The sequence below is a fragment of the Coloeus monedula genome (genome assembly GCF_965178545.1).
Source record: "Coloeus monedula genome assembly, chromosome: 6".
Taxonomy (NCBI): Eukaryota; Metazoa; Chordata; class Aves; order Passeriformes; family Corvidae; genus Coloeus; species Coloeus monedula.
This window is the reverse complement of record NC_138786.1, coordinates 34,027,683-34,040,316: the sequence shown is the minus strand read 5'-3', so window position 1 is coordinate 34,040,316 and position 12,634 is coordinate 34,027,683. Positions and strand designations below refer to the sequence as shown.

Below are 12,634 nucleotides of genomic sequence, written 5' to 3'. Positions count from 1 at the left end.
CGTGATAGCTAGGAGAAGCTTTTGGAGATCATTAATTCATATATAACCCCCAGAGAGCTGACTAAGTAGGGTTTGAATAGGCATTAAATTAAATATGCATATGTTTTAAATGTACATCATTCATTATACAGCAAAATGAAACTTTCAGGGGGTTTTGATACTGCTTACAGATCACACCACCTAAACACACCAAATAAAACTGATTTTCTCCTGTACTGACATTACATTTTAACACAGAAACCTCTTGCACCTCTACTTCAATAATTTTTTTCTCATATGTTTCCAATGCCCTACCTACTATTCTGTAAAAGAAATAATCAGTCATCTAGAATTAGTTTTTTAAGAAGACTGAATATTTAATTTTCCATTATCTACACTTTTAAAAGCAGGCACTGTTTAATGCCATTGATGAATTGACATTTAGCAAAGCAACATCACTTCACAGCAAAAAGGGTTAAAGAGACCTGTATTAATATAGAAGTCAAGCTTTTAATATTCTTCAAATATTAACAAAGAAAGATGATAATGTTGAGTTAATATGGGTTAAGGATAAAAAGAAAATAAATTTTTCTGATTGCTAAGTGTTGACACTTTTTTGGCTAGGCCTGCAGCCTTTTCTTGAAGGCTGTGTAATTACAGAAGGCTTTTCCCCTCCTTCCCCCTCCTGCTTCTAGCCCACATTAGTAATGACCCCTTCACTGCTTCAAAAACCACTAATAGTCTTCAGCAAAGGCAAGAAAAATGAACAGGATAAATTGGAATCCACAGTCAGTAATTTGCATCATATGAGACTGCTTTGGCCACTCACACTCATTCCTGGCCATCAATCGTGCGCTGTCAGGTGCTGCACTCTGCCACCATGATAAATATTCCTCCTAACACTCTGATTCGTCCAAACAATGTAATTGTCCTCTATTCTCCTCTTGGTAATGGAGATAATGAATGACTGCACAAACAAGAAGGATTGCTCATCACAGACACAGGGGTGGCTTCAAACCGAAAAGCCCTGAGTACAAATTTTAATTGACTGAAAACACAGGTTGAAAGAAAGGAAATCCTGTCTTCCATTTCCAGGCTTCGAGACAATCACTTCTGAGCCTTCCCCTTCTGGGTTGAGGGGTGGGTTCTTTCTCCTGAATGTGGGCCCCCCAAAATGGGTAAAATGAGACTAGAAAATTCTGCCTTTGGAAAGCAGCCACACAAATGCTGTCCAGTATGCAATTCATGTAAAACAAGTCCTCACTGTAATTGTGTTTAATCCCAAACTGTGAGGAGCTGCTGTTGTAAAAAAAAAAAAAAAAAACTAAAAAACAACTCTTCCAAATGGAAACAGTTCCATCCCGTTAAATACTTATTGTACTGTAAGGAATAGTATGTTTTTAAAATTTCAGTCAAAATATAACCACGCATAAAGTGAATTGCATTCAACAGCAGCACAGAGCTTGATGGAAATCACTGAGCCTACTCAGTGTGATAGCCATCCTGGAGCTATTAAGACATTTGAAAATTGGTACACACAAGATCAACAAACACTTAAAAGCTGAGATCTTATCAAAATTCACCTTGCACAGATGGCTTTTATTATTTCTAATTAAGAGTGAGGGACAATAGCACAACAACTCTAACTTGTTTAAATAATGTTCTACATTTTGGGGAAGACAGAGAGAGCGAAAACTGGTGTTGTTTTCTGTTGATTTTTCCCCCCCTTCAACATCAGTGATTCTACAGCTTTTAAATGTGAAGTGGACTGTTTATCTGAAAGTGTGCTGGCAGACTGCCACCATATTTCTAAGATTAAAGAAAGGATTGAAAACAATCAGCTTTCCGAGGAACTGAAACCACGACAATATGTTTCTGATTAATTTACAAATACATGTATATATTTAAGGCTAAACTACAGAACCAGAAAATTCCTACTAGTTAGTCTATCACAGGCATTCTTACACTTTATTAGAACAGACATCATATTGAAATAATAAGCATGGGAGGCCTTCATTTCTGCTTTGATCTATATTGCTAAATGTCTGACTGGCTCAGATTTAAAATAAACTTTGGTATGTTTGCACTTGAAAACTGGAAAAAGACCACAAATAATAATTTGTTGTCGGTTTCCATATTATCTTACTAAAAGTTATAGTTTAGTCTATACACTGCTGGATGCCGGGAGATGTGAGTCCAGTCACCCCTGCAGTGGCTAAGCTTTCTGGTAGGAATACACATTCTAGTATGGTTGCAATGATGATAAGTCACTTCATCATCAAGTAACTACCTGAGATGAATTACCAGCTTTACCTGCTTTGCAAATCTCGTGCAGGCATTTATAGCCTTAAATGCTCAGGTATGTACTGAAGAAGGGTGTGACAGGGCTCCTTTTGCTCTGAACATATAAGGGCTGGGATTTCATGACCCAAACCCTGCCAAAAGCATCGCAAATGTGAAGGCAAGGTTTCAGGATGTTTAATGATGCCTTTTCAGCATTGTCCTGTGTAATTTAAAGTGGTTTTTTTTTCAATGTAAGTGTGGTCAATTTTCTTCCAATAAATTAAATGACACTTATGCCCAGCATAGTTGGATTTGGTAGACTTGGGAGTTTATATATACGTACGTAATAATTTTACTCAGACAGAGGTACGGGTTATAGAATTTCATATAAGATTAGTTTATTTTCTTATTTAGAAAATTCTATTCAGAGGAAAGAACATAAAGGGGAGTTTCTAATAAGAAGAATCTAAATTATTCACTCTTAAAAGGCATAATGAGTACAAACTGCTAGGGATTGTTTCAAAAGGCAGGATTAAAGAATACACTGACATCCTTTAACTTTTCTCAGCCTATTAAAAGCATTCCCTAATTGTCTGTTTAAACGTTAATCTCAGTAACAAATGAGTTAACAGTCATAAAAAAAGAAAATCTCACCAGCTCTAAAAATTCCCATTCTACTATCTCATCACTTTATTGCCAAGGTAACCATGGGTATCTCATGAACTCTTCAGTGCTACCGGATGGTCAAATAGCAGTGCCACAAGACACTCGGTCCTCTATCTGTGGATGATCAAGCCATGCTTCAGATAATGAACTGAGCTCCAAAATGGGTGCACTTCTCATTATCTGTGAGACTGCAACTCTTTTAGGAAGCAGAGGAAGCACTTGCATTCCAGAATTTTCAACATTCAACAACAGAAAGTGCTATGAGCCCATTCCCCTGACAGACTATGCATTGGTAGGGCTACATTTAAATCATGGTCCTAGTTACTTCAGATATCACCCATCTCATCACTTTAAAACATTTTTAATGTCTTAACTATGTAATGCCACTCTAAATGGGGAAGGAGAAGAGGGACCTCCACATACAGCACCACAGAACCAAGTTTACTAAGCATGCTTTTAGAAAAGACTGATGTATCTCCTGAACCAAAAGCTTTTCAAGCTTTAATTAAAGTTTACCTGTTTGATCTAGATCTCTTAGTATCATTATTCTTCTCTGTTATTTACATACATGCTGCCAGACACATTGTAATAGTTCTCAAGCACTTAATGCCTCTTTCCCAAGCAGAAGGACTGTTGTTATACCTGTTAATTCCCAGAGAAGACCACTCATGTTAAAAACAGTGAACACCTAATAAAGCACCTGGACAGACAGACTTAGCTGAAGAATCAGAGTTGTTGTGGAAGATCTAACAAAAACCACACCAGCATTGGCAGCCCTGGCTCCTCCCAATCAATAAAGGAAATCCATACTTAAGTGCTGGATAGTCTAGAGCTGATTTGAGCCATATTCTGCTAGCTGAACTAAGGCAAGGAGATATTAAAAAGCAAAGCTAGAATAGATATAGAACAATGGCGTAAAACACCCTGTCTCTCCCATATTCCTTACTCTTTCTTGTCTGATGAACAAAAGACTAGGAGGACCCACTTTTCTGTGTTTTGCCACTTTAAAGACATCAGGTAACACATTCAAAGAGACAAGCTGATGTGCTAAGGAAGTTCAATATACATGAGAGGGTTGCTGATGACATATGGCTGCTTTTAGACACAACAAAAAAGAAAGATGACCAGATGTGTGGTTTGCAAAATGAAAGCTTGAGAAGCACATTTACAGGGAAAAAATGGATATTCTAAGGAAGGGAAGGAAGATGATTAATAAAGTGATAAGCAGTGTTGTGGTAGAAAAAATTCCCATCTTTGCAATGGAAACAGAACAATGACAGAAAACCATACCCTTTGGTGCTGTAAGAAGAAAAACAATTTGCAATCTCTTATGCAAAATTTTCCCCCTGAAAATTTTCCTTCAAGTAAATTAAAAGGAGGGTAAGTAGCCCATACAGTGATTTTGAAAATGGTGACTATTCACATGGACAAGAAGGGTGACAATAAACATTATCACACATCAAGTACAATTTGGCTCTATTTTCTGTGAAGAAGAACTGCAGTTCCTAATGAAAATATTAATATATGATTGTTGTCCCAATTTCTTGCAAAGCTATCAAACATTTCAGGGGTTTTGACACATAAGAATAAACAGACACTTTGGTCTTTTAATTCTGAATTTTCAGGCAGTGAGTTCCCTGAAAGTAGGATAAATACTGGGATGGTCTGACATAATGAATGGAGAAAAGAATCTATGGAGAAAATGGAAGAATATCTGATTGGGATGGTAGGAATTTCATGGTGCACTTTTTAAGGTAGAAAAGAATTTTTAAAAAATCCAAACAAACAAAGCAACAAAAAAGAAAATGCAGCAATAACTGCGCTACAGGAAAATATTATGGTTGCTATTTATAAGACTCTAAAGCTAGCTAACCGAAAATATTTCTGTTGCAGCTGAAAGGCAGAATGAATTGCAGGAGAGAGAGACACTCAAAGTTTGACTTAAATTTTGCTGATAGATTAAAAAGAGGTAAAATTGGTAGCTATGGAAAAGATTAAATGATTGAAAAGATTTAAAAATACATTTTAGGTAACAAGAAAGTACTGGAGAGAGAGGAACAGTGATATTGGACCAATGGGTTTTCAGGTCAGTCTCCAGACATAAAGCACAATGTGTAGTAATAAAACCAAACAGTATTACAGCAATTTTCTTCTCCTAGATATTGTATGTGATCTTCTAGATGTTTGGATATAAAATCCTATTTCCATTGAGTCAGTAAGAGTTTTGCCATTATATTCCTTAGAATTTGATTTGAAGCCTAATTTAAGAAACTTAACCTTTCAGTAAACATACCAAAACGTTACTTTAAGCTTCTGAAATACAAAATCCATATTTCAGACAAATATTTAAGAGTTGTCTGTACTATCTTACAATTACTGTAGACAAAGACTGAAAAGACAATACGGAATGCATATTAGAACAAACAGATATACCCCAACAAGAACTAAAATTATAGTCAATACTTGAAGACCAAAATCTGCAATGAAGCTAAGGGAAACAGTCTTTCAAACCACTAAACAATCAGTATGGTAAAGTAGTCTCAGAAGTAATGGAGGCAAACAAAAATAAAAATACTGTAAACCCTGAAGTAAAAATCATATTGAGAAGGCCTTGAAGTGATGAACAAAGTTAAGCTGTAAGACAGAAAGATTACTTCCAAATAGTTCTCTTTCTTATTTAGAATGAAGTGTCTCATCAAGTTCTGCTTTGTTAATCTCTTGAGAAAAGACCTGGAGCAAATAGGGGGGGGGTGAGAACACCTTACTTAATCCAAGTCAAGAAAATAATCAGCACTACTAAAAATAGTGTTCCTTTCATTAATATCAGGAGGCAGAACTGTGTCCCTTTTAATGGCTTTGCAAAATGGAACTGTCTGGTGAGCCTTAGATTATTCTTCTTCAAAATGTGAATCTTTACCTATTGGCAGGCTTATCAGAAGTATCTATTTATGCTAAAGATCAGCCCCATCAACACAATTTGGATGCAAACATCCACTCCTGACCCTATACAGTCACTGGTTTTGATGTAAGGTACTTCAAACAAAGGGTTGCTGTAGATACCAGATTCAGGTATGTGACAGTTCTCAAATTTTGCATTTACTAATTTCTGCAATGTTTTTTCATGATTGCCTAAATTACTGGCTATGACTGAAGCAGGTGGTCGTTTAATACGAGATCTTTTTATTTAGCCTTTCCAATTTGGGTCAGGAATTTGTGAATCATATAGACAGAGGAATGGAAACAGCATTAAATATTAAACAGTGATACTCACACAGTACAGTTACAACCATCTTTGATGGTTAAGTCATCTCACTGAACAATTCTTTTTTCAAGATTGGGTAAGCTAAAGAATCTCAGGTTACATGTTTGAAAAGTTCAGGACCACATAAGGATTTTCACAAATCTGGTCCCAAACAATCCCAGTGCTCTGCTTTGCAATATACTCAGGGAATCAGTTCCTACAGGGCTGATTTAATTGAATTTGAACCCCTGTCTAACCTATGGAGCTGGTTCTTTTTTGATTGCCCTAAACCAAATTCTTACAGAAAATGGTTTACAAATGCATTATGAAAGAATGCAGGGTTCACAAAGCCATGAAGATAAAGCCCAGTTTCATTTTTTTCTGCACTATAGACAGGATTTACAATTGATAGGAAAAACCCCATGTTCACGATGAATGATAATGGGCAAGGAACTAGTATATTCAATCAGTAGCTGGCTTCTGTTAGCTGGGATGGAGAACTGCATAAATCAAGGATTCAAGGAAACACAGAATAGGGATAATATAACATGTAAATGAGAGCAAACATGGATGTGAAAAGATTAAATACCTTAAATATCCAAAAAGCAGAAATATTTTCCTAATGATTTCAAAGGAAAGGAAGATTCAGAATTAATCTGATCTAAACATGTGAAACCCCAGAAGCATTAGTGTTAAATAGATCCTCATCCTGTAAAAGAGTATGTAACATATTGTGGGCTATTTAGTGAAGCACCCATTGCTGAATGTCCAGAAAAGTTTTCTGAACTTCAGCAATACATTGCAAAGCCTAATTTAATGAGGAAGGCAACATGGATTTATGACAGCAAGGTCTTTCTTAATTAACTTCCTAGTGTTGTTAAATAATGTTATCACCAGAGCAGAGGAATGGAAATGCCATAGATATTATCTCTTTCAGTTTTATTACAGCACTTGATATAATTTCAGATTAAAGACTATAAAGTAGAAAAATGTGTCATAAACAAGTAACAACAAGTGGTGGGTTAAGCTGTGAAGAGTGAGGAGACTCTTTGCACTTTTATATGTAATTGAGTTAAGCAACAATATTAGATAAAGCTAGAAATACAAAAGATTCATGCACTGTTAGGCATGAAAGGTATGCTAAAGGGCCAACCTACCACCCCACAAAGGCAACAGAAGTTCTCTGAAGACTTCAATGGAAGCTGAATTGTAAATTTATTAGCCTTTACTGATTAATATAGAAAGCCTTTTTTTCTTGAGATTCAGATGCTGTTATGTAAATTGTGAAAAAATGGTGTAGAAAGTTGTAATCAATGTTTTCTGAAACATCTTGGTACAGTACATGAGTGAAAGTATCAACAAGCACAAAAATGTGTATTGTTATCTCCCTCACCACCACCTTGCTGGATCAAAGTACAAGCTTTGTTAGAGGTCTTTAGTTTAATCCATGATCCTTCAGGTTCTGCTGTTTTGTAGATCTTGGGCTCATCTTTTGCTTCTGCTTTAATTTGGAGCTATTGTGCACCCATCAGGCTAAATAAAATCAACAAAGTTCAATAGAACATCTTAATTTTTTACTTTACTACACAGGTGGAATAGGCAGGGTAAATCACATCAGAAATGTGATACTAAATACTCAGAGGCCTGTAGAACATAGGCACAGGTTAAGCCACAAGTATGGAATTTTTTTATGTGAATTAGTTACTAATACCGAAAAATCTATCATAAAAGAAAAGCTAAGCTACCCAGAACTGATGTCTTCAGCACCAAAACTTATAAACTAAGAGAATGATGCAACTGACTTGGAAAACTATTGCTATGATTTAATCTGTGTTGTGTTATAAATGGAAAGTTGGATTTTTTAAACATTTTTTGTGCCACATTCTGGCAGTGATACTTACACGGTGCTATTAAGCAGCACTTTATTCCATCTGGGAACCCTTTGAGTTTCCTTGGGTTACACACAGAATAAAACATTAATCAGTACAAGTAAGGTCTGGCTCTGAGTTTGGCTCATAGACAGAGGACTGGAGGGAGAACTTTGTTTTGGTTAGTCTCTGAGTAGGAGACTTTGAATTTCCTTTTTACCTAAGCTACATCTGCTGAGCTAGTTTATTACAAAAGAAATGGGAACTATGGCAATACATAGCTCCAAGTGTCTCCCATTCATACCATAAATATGTGAGGCCATGGCTCTGGGCAAGCTTTTCAACACATTCAGTAGCAGGATTTGATAGAATGCAACAGCTAACTCTCATTGCACCTCTTAATTTGCTTGTTGGAACTTGGCAATTTACCTTTCAAGAGCCACAGACCAAGTGGATATCTGTTTGGCACACACAAAAGTTCTTTTCAGGGATCTAGTGAAAGGGTAAGGTATGGACTGCAGCTTAATGAAGTTATAAGCTAGTGACATATCATGCCAGAAAATATTCATGACCTACTAAAGGGGAAGAAAACTAGTCATCACAAAATAAGGGTTTATGTTTTAATTTTTAATGTACATAGTTTAATTTGTATTTAGCTGGTTTTATAGATATATATAGCTATATATCTATATATAGATGTATAGATATAGATATATATATATACACTGAATCTGCAAAGCAAAGGCAATGGCTGCAACAACTTTTGCAGTACAAAGACATCACATTAATAGTGAAAGCCTGAACCATTCATAGTTAAGGCCAGGTTTATTCAGGAGTTCATCTGAGTTTTGGCAAACGTTGTAAGACTTTTGGTTGCAGTGCTGCAATCAATGCTTTCATGTGGCAACTAGGTGAAACTGCTGTGGTTCAGGCGAAGTCTCACACTGTGTCTGAACCCAAAATCTCAAAGATGAACTCTAAGCCATGAATTTGCATAAATTTACAAGCAATTCCAATATTCTGTGAAGGGAAACTGCAGCTCAGGTCTTCAAAGGATATCTACTTTCCAAAGCATATGTAGATTCTGTTTGCTATTTTCTGAGTGAGTCCAGAAGAGAAGACTATATGCTCTCCTCTTCCTGGAAAGGCCTCTTTTCTGCATCTGAGTAGAACATCCAACACAAGTTGGCAATTTCTACACTGGCAGCTTGTGTACAGGGTTTTGAAATTCCTGCAGAACCAAGACCTGGAGACTTGTCTCGTTGAACAGACAAGAGCTTGTAACAGGTGATAGGAAATAATAAGGGGCTGTTAGTAGCCAGCATTGATATATCCAGCTACCGGTGACTGTTATGAGGTTCAGAGCAGAAGTCATGACATTTTGTGGTTTTGGGAGTGGGAGGTTGAGGGCTTTGAATTGAAATGGTCCTTTTGGACAAGGGTTTCTAGAATATAGGTGTAAAAAGAATAAAACATCTAAAAAAGCGTTGTGCCTGATTTGAAGCATTTATTAGTGCTCATGCCTCCTCTTTAAAGTGATATGATTATGATTACATTTAAATTTAATCAGCTTCTGAAGGGCAGCTCAGGTATGTGAAATGAGAGGGCAAGCACATGGAAGAGGAAGTAGCTTTGCAAGGTGTTTTTAAGGTCAGGAGAAATAGGGATGCTAATGCAGCAAGATGTAGGCTTTATTTTGGTAAAGGATTTAGCTCAACCTCAGGAAGACAACCTGGAACAGAAAAAAGAATCTGGGGAAGTCAGAGTAACAGGTGGCTGAGGAGCAGAGAGGGTCTCTAGAGCAGGAAGTATGGCTGTTGGGAAGCCCTAGAACAGGAAGTATGGGTGTTGGGAAGCCCCACAGCCAGAGGGACTGAGAGGCTGGTTTTCAGCAAGGCTGAGGTGGGAATGATGGGAAATTAAGTATTATCAAATTACATTAGGGTTTGACCAACACCTGTGCATCTCTGGTTTGTTTCAGAGTTCCTCTGTAGAGTTTGAATTAATTTATTGATAAGCCTCAGATTTTAAAAAGTATTAAAAGGCCTCAGGAAATTATTCCAGGTGGTTTATAATCTCAGTTATTTGGGTCTTGCACTTTTTTTTCCATTTCTGTTTGTATTTGCACAACTTGCCAGTAGTCTTAGGTGTAATAATATATACTCCACATTGATGTTCTGCCTACCACTGCCACTGAGCGCAATATGCTGATTTCCCTAGGCTTAAAACAGAAAAAGCATGAAAACACAGATACACACACAACCCATCACATAACATGCTTAGGAAACAGTAGATAGCAACATCTGCCATAGATCTGTAACATTTTAAAAATATTTACTAGGAAAATGTTAAAAGAATGTATAATATTTACACATTAAAAAGTCTTGATCCAAAGTGGTTTTTTTTAGAAGTATGTACTGTTCTGCTATGTGGCAGGTGCCCTGAGCTAACATTAATCTGAAAAGAAGCAAGAAGTGTTTGGTGCAACCATAGAAACATTTAGGGACCTAAAGACAAATCTATGTACGATTAAACAGAATAGGAGTCAGGTGGCTAATGTACCTGATTTCCGTGGGAGCTGGGCATGCAATGTATTTAGTTGCTTTCCACAATTTGACAAGTTTTCACCTGCATTTTTAGTCACCTAAATGTATTTAAGATCTGGTTTAATAGAACCTGTTGACCTTTCCATGTGAGACTGGATGCCCTCCTCAGAGACCACCATCCTGCTGAACATCCAGTGCACAACTATCCACTATCACTAAGTGAGAATAATCTCTCTCAGTATTTTGGGAGCCTGTGGAGCCCCCATAAACCCTTAAGAAATTAGGCAACTTAAAATGAAAGCCAAGCAATTTACTTGGTCTTTTACTGCCCATTTCTTCTGGATAGCTTTTTAATAAAATCTCCTTACAATCAATAAAATATATTTATAACAAAGTACCACACTCCTACCAACAATCTGCGAGCTGGTGCATACTCTTCACGGCTTATAAACTGACACACTGTAATAGCTGCACAGTTTTTAGCAGCTGTCTCTCACACCATGTGTCCTGCCCAAGTGGAGACTGAGATTCAGACATGGTGTTCAAACACTGGGATTATCCTGTAATTTTCTGAATAGATGGCAACCATATGATAATTAATTCCCTAAAACCAAGCAGGGAGAAACAGCTGAAGAGGGGAAGGATTTTTACATTGCAATGAAGATGCAATACCCAGGGGGCTTTCAGATATTCTGGACGTGGGTATAGACAGGATAAGAACTTCAACAGTAAACAGACAAATTGATATTCTGTTCCTACCCACACTACAGTTTTGGAAATGATGTGTGACTTCCATAAGAAACAGCAGGTGAATATGCACATCCATCCTAATACTTGACTCTAAATGTATTTATGAAAAAAGGAGTGCAGAAATCTGAATTCTATACTGATTTTAAAGAATTAATCCTCTTCCTTCTTTTTACCTGAATGAGGTTAAAAATCCTCTCCTGCAAATTGCAGAAATAACTCTCAGAGCCTGGCCTTCTACCTCAATCCACTCCACATAGGAATAGTGGCATGCTTTCAAAATTATTTTTTCAGCCTTGAAAATCCTATTCCTTCCATCTTTGTGATTAGCTTGCCTCTACTGGCTCTGCAAAGTAAGTTGACAGGACAGGAGGCCACTCATCCCAAATGCAGTCACTGAAAGCTATCACAGACACTGTTACATGGTTTTAGCTCTATATCTTAAATGGAGGTGAAGAAGCAAGATTTTAGCCTTTACTCATAAGCAATAGTAAGATGGTACAATTTGCATCTCTTTTATGCAGGAACAAAAGTTTTGAGTAATCTTAATCTATATGCTGTTTTCTTGGCTTTCTAGCCACTGTTGAGTTGGCTCATCTAGTTATTGGAAGTAAGAACTGACTCAGTAAATCACTTGATTTGCATAACATACCTGCTTTTAACAAACAATGATTTCCTCAACAAAATGTTAAAAAGTTGACTTTTTCTTTCTTTTATTCCACTATTCACTAGTACATAGTGGTGAAGTTGGCAGATCTCCTTTACAAGTTTTAAAATTTTCATATGCTGTTGGAGTTCAGAGAAAATTTGAACATGCTCTTAGCGTTACAAAAGACTCGTGCCATTTTCATGTTTATCTTGAGAAACTTGCCAGTAAATTAAGTTGAGGAATTAGCATAACTTAATATTTGTATGTATTAAGAATACTTTCCAGACAGGAATCTCAAATGTCTTCATGAATGTTAAGGAATACAAGCAATGAAAACCTTACTACATCACTCCCTGGAAGAAGAAAACAAGAAAGGAAAAAAGAAGCAGATTTTGGGTGGATAAAGGGAGGCTGAGAGATCCCATGTGCCTGAACCTATGTCAGGAGAGGAAAAATACACAACTGATGACAGAACCCAGGGATGAGCTTACAGAGTGTAGCAGTAGGTTTGTGCATCAAGAAAAGACACCTGAATCAGCAACCAGATTTTTAAGAGCACAGGGAGGGTAGTGAAAACCCTTGAGTTTTATAAGACAGGCACTTAAGATCTATGACTGATGAATGAATCATGATATTTCTCCAACTACAAAAGGTA

At 36.8% G+C, this 12,634-nt stretch overlaps 1 protein-coding gene across 3 annotated transcripts in view; it reads right to left on the bottom strand.

Moving 5' to 3' along the window:
• MEIS2 (Meis homeobox 2) overlaps nucleotides 1–12,634 on the bottom strand; it is a gene marked incomplete at its 5' end in the record, with an annotated part of 171,701 nt that overhangs the window by 63,272 nt on the left and 95,795 nt on the right. The window lies entirely within an intron of this gene.